The 10,130-nt window shown below is 41.3% G+C and overlaps 1 pseudogene; it reads right to left on the reverse strand.

Moving 5' to 3' along the window:
* Positions 1–7,521: 7,521 nt before the first annotated feature.
* On the reverse strand, positions 7,522–9,309 carry LOC141167504 (olfactory receptor 5G9-like; annotated as a pseudogene).
* Positions 9,310–10,130: the final 821 nt, after the last annotated feature.

The following is a 10,130-nucleotide window of genomic DNA, read 5'->3' on the forward strand; positions in this document are numbered from 1 at the left end:
AAAATGTGCAAGGCTCATGGCAAAAGACGGGGAACTGGACATGATGGTGATTGTGCACGCAGAGGCCGAGGCCATGTTCAAGATGAAACTGTGCCTGCTGAGGGAGCACAACAAACATCCACATAATGTTGCCCTATTGGTTGGATAGCAGATAATGATTCCAGTCAGTTTTCCGCCACCACCACCCTGTCTTCCACACGGTCCAGTATCAGTAGCCATGAGTCTGGACCACATATTCCTCACCCTGATCCTCCTTCCTCCCACCATGCCGATCGCCTTGAGACAAGTGATCTCACACTTGGACACTCTGAAGAGCTGTTCACATTAATATTTATAGATTCTTGCCTCTCTCTCGGTACGCTTCAAGAGAGTCAAGAGGAGATTGCATGTAGTGATGCCCAAATATTGGAGCAGCCACAGCCACACAAAGGCGAAGGTGGTAAAGTGCAATTACTGTCACAAGAGGTGGATGATGATCATGAGACACAATTGCCAGAAAGTCAGGAGGAGGCCTAGGGTGCGTACGTGGAAGACGAAGTGGTGGATGATGTAGTCACTGACCCAGCCTGGCAAGTTGACATGCATAGTGAAGACAGCATCACAGTGGAGGAGGGAGGTGTAGCATCACAACAAGCTGGAACAAGCAGTGGGGTGGCAACAGGCACAAGGTGGTAACTGTTCTCCAAAATTCCAACATGAGGGAAGTTGCCAGTCCAATTGTTAGGTCTTCCAGAGTCTGACTCTTTTTTAAAGACTGTCCAGTTAAACCAAAAAATGCCATTTGCAACATCTGCCATGCCAGCATCAGCAGGGGTAGCAAAACTATCAGCCTTACCCCCCCCCACATGCTCAGGCACTTGAAAGCAAAGCACCCAACTAGTTGGGCTGAACACCAGGGTCCAGAAACAGTGTCTTCTGGTGACACCACTGCCTCTTCCCTTGTTGTACTTGCACGCCAATCCTCTACCCTTGATGCAGGCAAAGATGCCTTCCACCCTGCACCAGTCATTGCACACTTGCAGCCATCACAGTCAGCAACCACATCCACATCCTTGTCCCAGCGTTCAGTTGTCCCTACCCAGTCCTTTGAACGCAAGCTCAAATACTCAGCCAACAATCCACAGTCTACAACACTAAACTGCCACAATTTTCAACTGATTGAACTGGAATTGTTGCCTTTTAGGCTTTTTGAGATGGTATCTTTCCACAACCTCATAGCGGCGACTGCCCCTCGGTACTCGATCCCAGCCACCACAATTTCACCCGGTGTGCTGTCCCTGCCTTATACAAGCTAGTGACCCAGAACATTACCCGTACCCTCAACAATGCAATCACTTTCAATGTCCACCTAACCACGGACACGAGGACAAGTGCTTGTGGCTAGGGACGGTACATCTCACTGACGGCACACTAGGATAGTATAGTGGAAGCCGGGAATCAGTCGGACCTTAGGATGGAACACGTCGAGGATTGTGGGCCCTGGATCAATCAGGATTGCCCCTACATTCTATAGCTTCTGATACTCCTCCTCATCAGTCTACATTTCCGAAATGACCACATCAGTCTGAAGCTGGAAGCACTGCAGCACTGCCTCGGCCAAGCGGCAACAGGCTGTGCTGAAGTTAATATGCTTAGTTGACAAACCGCACAATTCTGCAGAGTTGTTGAAAGCTGTAACAGAGCACGCAGATCTGTAACTCTCACCCTTGAACCTACAGCCAAGCATGGTCATGTGTGACAATGGCCAGAACCTGGTGGTGGCTCTGAAGCTTGGCAACCTCGCACATGCACCATGCCTGGCCCATGTGCTCAACCTAGTGGTTCAGCGGTTTCTCAAAACCTATCCGGATCTGCTTGAGCTGTTTCTGTGTGCTCATTTCAGAAAGTTAGGTACAGTTTCCGCTGTCCTCACCGTGCTTCAACAATATTTGCAGCTTCCAGCTCACCGACTGGTGTGCGATGTCACCACGTGTTGGAACTCAACGTTGCACATGTTGGGAAGGATATGTGAGCAGCAGACGGCAGTGGTTGAGTATGAGCTTCAACACCCCCGTCGATATTCAGGTCAGCCTCCACACATAAGAGCTGATAAGTAGGCATGGAAGTCTGACATCTGTGCCGTCCTCCAACACTTTGACGACTCCACCATGATGGTGAGCGGCCATGACTCCATAATTAGCGTCACAATCCCACTTCTTTGTCTTCTAAAAAGCTCGCTGCTCACAATTAAAATGGAGGCATTGCAATCTCATCTCAACACAGATTGGGTGATAATGAGGAGTAGAAGGAGGAACGAGAGCTTGTTTCCTTCACTGCAGACGGTACTAACCACACAGCATTCATACCATCTGTTCATCGTGGATGGCCTGAAGAGAGGAGTGGGACAAGGAGGAGGATGAGGAGGAGAACATGAACAGTTGTCCTCGTAGTGGGCACAGGAAAGATTTGGCTGTTGGCAGTCTGGCACAGATGGCTGAATTTTTGATCCACTGCCTTTTCAGTGGCCCTCGCATTGTATGCCTTTAAGGCAACAGTAATTACTGGTTAGTCACACTACAAGGAGAACTTTCTATCTCTTCTTCCCATGGTGCAGAGGTCTAATACAATGTTGCAGTACTAGAAGGCCCTTGTTGAAGAATTATTAAAATAATTCACAGCTGACAACGCTGATGGCAGAAGTCACAGTTCCATGGACAGCAAAAGAGTACAGGCGAAGGGAGACACAAACCAGATGCAGTAGAGGCAGGGGAAAGCGGTCAAAGGTCTGGGACAGTTTACTCAGCCCCTCCCAGCACCCAGGCCATGATGTGTGGGGTACTCTGACAAGGAGGGAAAAGTTTTGAAAGATGCTGAAGGAGTACCTTGCTGACCGTACCAGCATCCTCCGTGATTCCATTGTGCCTTACAAATATTGGGTATCCAAGCTGGACATGTTGTATAAACCGTCTCTCTACAAAATGGAGGTCTTGCCTGCCCTGCCGCTAGTGTTTTGTCAGAGCGTGTTTTTACTGCCGCCAGGGGTACTATAACTGATAGGCGCATCCGCCTGTAAACTAAAAATGCTGACAGGCTGACTCTTATAAAAATGAAAAAGGTATGGATTGGGCCAGACTTCTCCACTCCACCGGAAGATAGCAGCGGAACATAAAGTCAAATCCAGCAGTTTTTGGGGTGGTCTGTTTCCATTCACCTCTTCACACCCAGACAAGGGTATACTCTTCTTGATTTTGTCTATTTTCTGTTGTTCTCCTCCGTTTCTTTCTCCTCATCCTCCACCACCATATCACACACATGCAACACGCACATTATTTTTTTTAAGGGAGTTTATGATGCCCATAGAAATTTTTTTACAGGCTTAACTCTAACATTCTGTATGTTATACAGTATATTCATGTATACCCCCCAGTCATAAAAGTTTTTCAACCCATGTATTTAATTGCATGGGCATTAACAGTATAGGAGACCCACAGCTTAACCACTTCGCACCAGAGCCTGTTTTTGCCTTCGTGACCGGGCCAATTTTTTCAATTCTGACCACTGTCACTTTATGAAGCAATTACTCTGGAATGCTTCAATGGATCCACCTGATTCTGAGATTGTTTTTTTGTGACATATTGTACTTCATGATAGTGGTAAAATTTCTTTGATATCACATGCGTTTATTTGTGAAAAAATCAGAAATTTGGTGAAAATTTTGAAAATTTTGCAATTTTCAAACTTTGAATTTTCATGCCCTTAAATCAGAGAGATATGTCACACAAAATACTTAATAAGTAACATTTCCCACATGTCTACTTTACATCAGCACAATTTTGGAACCAAAATTTTTTTTTGTTAGGGAGCTATAAGGGTTAAAAGTTTACCAGCGATTTCTCAATTTTCCAACAAAACATGTTTTCCTTTCCCTAATTTTGTACTATCATAAGGGTAACAGGATAAATTTCACCATGAAATTTGTTGTTCAATTTCTTCTGAACACGCCGATACCCCATATGTGGGGGAAAACCACTGCTTTGGTGTACGGCAGGTTTCGGAATTGAAAGGAGCGCTATGTTGGCTGGGATAGGCAGCAGACACCATGTCACATTTGAAGAGTCGCTGACATGCCGAAACAGCAGAAACCCCCAAAAGTGACCCCATTTTGTAAACTACACCTCTCAAGGAATTCATCTAGGGAAGTAGTGAGTATTTTTTAATTTTTAAATTTATACCATTGGGCAGTGAAAAAAGCATAATTATATTTTTACCACAAAAAAATGTTTTACCCTCAGATTTTACATTTTCACACAGGGCAATGGGTAAAAATGGTGCCGAAATGTGTCACACAATTTCTTCTAAAAGTGGCAATACCCCATATGTGGCTGTATCGTACCGCTCAGCCATACGGCGAGATCTGGGGGGGACGGAGCGCTATTTGACAATTGGAGAACAAATTATTGTAGAATAGGCATTTGGATTTGGGAGCACAACATTTTTTGAATTTCTTTTGGGGGGCAAGGGCCATTTCGCTTTTCCAGAGCCTTTCTGCTATCAGTAACTTGGAAGTCCCTTATATTTTTAACAGATGACGGACCTGAGTGGGGACTAGCTTTTTTTGAGGACTGAGTTGAAGCTTTTATTGGGAACATTTTACGTAACATTTATCCGGCGCTCTAGGCTGAGCACTTACATCGGGGTTTCCATCTAAATTTCCAAGTGATGTAATTCAGATGAAACCCCTGCGGGATCCATTCACGGTAATGAGGCAGCAGAGTTACTCTGGACTCTGTCTGGCCTCTGTTTAGCGGTGTCCTTTTTTTCAGAAGTGCACAAAACTGTGGCCAACCACACTTTTATGCACGCCTAAAACAAATGACACCGTGGGATCACAGGCCAGACCGCATCCACAGTGGCCTATATCTGCCTCATTACAGGGAATCTTCCATCATGGGTTCCCGCTGAATCACATATTTCAGAGATTTACATGGAAACTCTGGCGTAAGTGCTCAGCGCAGAGCGCAGGATAAATGTGTGCCGAGCCATACTGCGATCTTTGGGAGACATAATAAACAAATCAGTAGCAGGTGAAGAATTGGTTTTATTTATTTTTTACGCCGTTCCTAGTGTGATATAACTGATTAGATTACTTTATTCTTCGGGTCGGTGCGATTACAGAGATACCAGATTTATATCGGGTTTTTATGACTGACAGCTGTCACACACTAAAAGACGCTTTTTTTGCATCGCCATATTTTGAGAGCTATAATTTTTCCATATTTCGGCCGACAGAGTCATTTGATGGCTTGTTTTTTGCGGGACGAGTTGACATTTTTATTGGTACCATTTGTGGGTACATGACATTTTTTGATCGCTTTCTATTCCGTATTTTGGGAGGTAAAATTAACAAAAACCAACAATTCAGGAACTGTTTTTTGAGGGGTTTTTTATGCCGTTCTGCGTGTGGTAAAAGTGATCAGGCAGCATTATTCTTCGGGTCAGTACATTTACAGCGATACTACACTTACTGTATATTTTTTTATGTTTTGGCGCTTTTACACAATAAAACAATTTTATAGAAAAAATATTTTTTTTGCATTGCTTTATTCTGAGAGGTATAACTTTTTTATTTTTTGGCTGATGGAGCTGTATAGCGGCTTTGTTTTTGCAGAACAAGATGACGTTTTCAGTGGTACCATTTCTATTTCCATTTTGCTTTTTGATCGCATTTTTTTCCACTTTTTGTTTGGCGATATGAGGAAAAAGCATAGTTTTTTGCTCCGTTTTTTATTTATTTTTATTACGGTGTACACATAAGGAGTTAATTAGTGTGATAGTTTTATAGCTCGGGTTGTTTTGGACGCGGCAATACCAAATATGTGTACTTTTTTATTTTTATTTTTGCATAAATATATGGATTTATCGGTTTAATATTTTATTTATTTATTTTTATTTTATTTTTTTTTTTTTTAACAGTTTCAAAACAATTTTTTTTACATTTTTTTACATTTTTACTTAGTCCCTGTATGGGACATTATTTTTTATTTTTCTGATCCCTGATCTCATGTAATGTAATAGACATACATTACATTATATGAGATCTTCACTGACTGTTTCACAGTCTCCTGTCTGGCATCAGCTACAGGCTGAAGCCAGACAGGAAGGACAACATATATGGCAGAGCTGGAGGCGGTCATGTGACCTCCAGCTGCCATAGCAACGCCAGGTCCTGAAAGCAATCAAGGGGTCGTCGGAGAGGTAAGTGGAATACCCCCTCTCCTCCTGCTGTCTCCTATATGCCGCGATCACTATAGATCGCGGCATATAGAAGATAGCAAAGGGTTAACAACACTGGGACCTGATCTAATCAGGTCCCGATGATGTTCCCTGTCAGAGCTAACGCTCTGCACTGCTCTCACAACGCTTGCAGGACCCTGGGGGTCCTGAGCACTGCGAGACCACCCACCGTTTTTAAACGTCCGCGCTGCGCAGAGCCCAGGCAGTGCAGACATTTATCTACAGTGGGCGGTCGGGAAGCGGTCAACAATGGTAGCAAGTTTTTTTTTAATGAGGACCTCTTCTACATCTCTTTAAAGGGGTATTGGAGTGCTTCAATTTTTTGCCAGTCCTTGCAGTCACTGCATGGTCATTACCACTATAGAAGACCCAGTCCTTAATAATGTAAACAATTTTTTTAATGAGGCCCTCCTCTATGTCTCTTCAAAGGGGTAAAGTGTGACAACATTTTTGGCAGCCCTTGCAGTCACTGCAAGTGCAATAACAGTATATGAGAACCACTCCTTTATAATGGCAACATTTTATTTACTGAGGCCCTCCTCTATGTCTCTTTAAAGGGGTATTGGGTTGTGTCCAAATTTTTGGAAGCCCTTGCAGTCACTGCATATGCAATAACAGTATTGAAGACCCACTCTCTTTTGTTCCTAATTATTAAAGCATAGCCGGCTGATGACCCTCTAATAATAGTGAGGGCTGACTGCTGGCCCTTTAACAATCGTAAGGGCCACCTGATGGCCCTGTAAAAATAGGGTTTGTGACTTTCAGAGTCCATCCTTAATAAATGAAACAGGGGTTGTTATGTCTCACATACCACATGGGCAGATAAGGTAGTAAAATGTTAAATTGGTGAATGTATTTTTCACCTTTGAAAGCAATGCAAAAGTGCAAAAACACATCAAAAATGCATTTTTTCTGTTTATTTTTCCTTATATACAAGTAACTACCCTGGAAAAAAAGTCCCTGAACATTTTTTCCAAGAAAATCCATTTTGGCTTCATTTTTGTATGTTTTATTGTGAGTCCGTAAATGTTACAGTATTTGGCAAATTAAACAGTCTCATTAAAAACTATACCTCATCCAATAAAAATCAATACCTCATACTTCTACATTGATGAACTGTCAAAAGCAGCCTATAGGAAGTGATGAAAAACTAGTTAAACCAGTCCCTAATATATCAGTGGATGTAATGAAATAATGATACAATTCAACTGTGGATTTTTGTAGCAAAATAGTATTTTTTAATTCATGTTAATATTTTTTTACAGCTTCACTTATATTGTTATTCCTTAGACTATATATAATGGAGTTGATGAAAGGAGTGAATACAGTATACAGCAATGATAAGAGTTTACTGATATTTATGGTTCGCTGTTGTGTTGGGAAAACGTAAACACTGAACATGGTCCAGAAGAATATAGAGACCACAGTGAGGTGGGAGCTACAGGTGGAGAAGGCTTTCTGTCTGCCAGCGCTAGAAGGGATCCTTAATATGGCAGCAATAATCTTGGCATAACATATAATTATTATTACGGTTGGGATCATTACTATAGGAGTACCTATCAATGTGATTTCAAGGTGAATAATGGAAGTATCGGAGCAGGCAATGTCCAGTAGAGGATTCATATCACAGAAGAAATGGTCAATAATATTGGGACCACAAAATGTTAGCATTGCTGTTGTGATAGATTCAATAAATGTAATGGAAAATCCGAAACCCCAAGAGATAATGGCCAACTTTACACAACAAGTCCATTTCATTATAGAAGCATAACGGAGGGGATTACAAATGGCCAAATATCTGTCATAAGACATCACTGTGAGGAGAAGACATTCAATTGCTTCTGAGGCACAAAACATATAAAGTTGGGTGATACAGTCAATAAAATGAATGGTCCCACCATTATGTAGAAGAATTTGAAGCATCTTAGGGACAAGATTAGTGGTCAACAAGATGTCACCAATGGACAGATGTGAGATGAAGAAGTACATTGGAGTGTGGAGGTTCTTGCTGGTGGACACCAAGAAGATGATCAGAAAATTCCCACATATTGTCACACAGTAAACCACCAAGAAAAGGCAGAATTGGAAAATTCTAAAATATTTGCTAGCTTCAAATCCTAAAAGGAAAAAATCTGTGGCCAAAGTCACATTTCTTCCCTGTGTTTAGAAGGAGAATAGACAAGAGAAAATTACTCGGTATTTGTAAAAATCAAGTTATATGTTTGTGGCTCATACTGGTAAACCGAGGCTGGATTTAGCGGGCAAGTGAAGTCTGTTCCAGAATACAGATGAAGATCAAGTGAAGTCTACTTCATAAAGCTTTCAGCCAAACTATTACTCAGAAAAAAAACACAAAATTTGAGCTTGGTTTAAGTTGGTATACATGCAGCAGATGAATGTATGTTTCACAATGGCCATAAATCAGAAAAACCTACAAGAAGCAAAATGAACAAAAACCCTGCTATAAATAAATAAAAAGCAAGTGCATTAAATAAAATAGGGTCCTTAGTAACACTGTTTTTGATCAAAAATAGTATATAAGCCATCCCACCATCAACAAGGTGAACCCTCTCGGAACGGTCCTACACTGTCTAATATTAAATACCTTACCATGTGTCAAAATTGACCTCAATGTGTGAATAAGGGCAGACTGAGTCCCAAACTATGAACACCAGCCTAGGGAAGCTTTAAATGTATTATCCAGCTGTAGGGAGGGAGGCCACACCCAGGTTTGCATAGAATGCAAAAAATACAAAGAAAGAACACAAAATTTGAGCTTGGTTTTAGTTGGTATACATGCAGCACATGTTCGATGGTGGGATGGCTTATACACTATTTTTAATCAAAAAAAGTATCACTAAGAACCCTATTTTATTTAAATACAATTGCTTTTTATTGACAGCAGGGTTTTTGTTCATTTTGCCTCTTGTAGGTTTTTTCAAACTATTACTCAGCCAAAAATTATGTCCTGAAACCTTCCCATAAACAGAAATGTGAAGAACTGTGAAACATGAAGTTTATGTTGAGATAACCCATTGCCAGACGCTTCTGGTTGTAATTTATTATCAGACAGAATAGAGGTTCAGGAATATTGAGTTCCCCAATTACCAGAATACAACAAGAAAGCAATAAGATTATTAATATTTTTTAATTAAAATTATTTTTATAAGGTATTTGGACTCAACTTAAACTTTTTAACAGTATGTTGTGATGCAATATCTGCCATTAACTAAGTAATTAAAATTAGTTGTTCGTGGTCCAATTAATCTGGTTGTCTCAGATTTGATGCTTTCTTCCTGTTAACTCCTTTTCAAAACCTGAAGAAGGTCCTCGGAGGTAATACACAGCCATAATCTTTCATCCTGTGATTGGAGAAAACTCTGAGCTCTGTGTTGCGATCATGCCTTTTCTCGGCCATTTGAAGACAGAATGTGGCCAGACAGAGGATGTCTCATGTACAATATTTCTATTCACAGGCACAAGTTACTGGCACAAAAAAAAATTGTAAATATACATGCAAGAAATAAAAAAATGCATAAAGAATACTCTAACTTGATCCTCATATACTGTATATGAAATATGTATATGAAAGAAATAATTATTTGATTTGATTGAGGCAACAAAAGAGTGGTTCAGAAAGAAGCATAGTAAGGTCATGGAGTGGTCTAGCCAGTCTCCACACTTTAATCCCATAGAAATCTTATGGAGGGAGCTGGAGCTCCGAGTTGCCAAGCGATAGCCTCAAAATCTTAATGATTTAGAGGCGATCTGCAAAGAGGAGTGGACCAAAATTCCTCCTGACATGTGCGCAAACCTCATCATCAACTACAAAAAACGTCTGACTGCTCTGCTTGCCA

The sequence above is a fragment of the Phyllobates terribilis genome, unplaced genomic scaffold (genome assembly GCF_046119375.1).
Source record: "Phyllobates terribilis strain yellow unplaced genomic scaffold, ASM4611937v1 Scaffold_11__3_contigs__length_659146591, whole genome shotgun sequence".
In the NCBI taxonomy this organism is placed as follows: Eukaryota; Metazoa; Chordata; class Amphibia; order Anura; family Dendrobatidae; genus Phyllobates; species Phyllobates terribilis.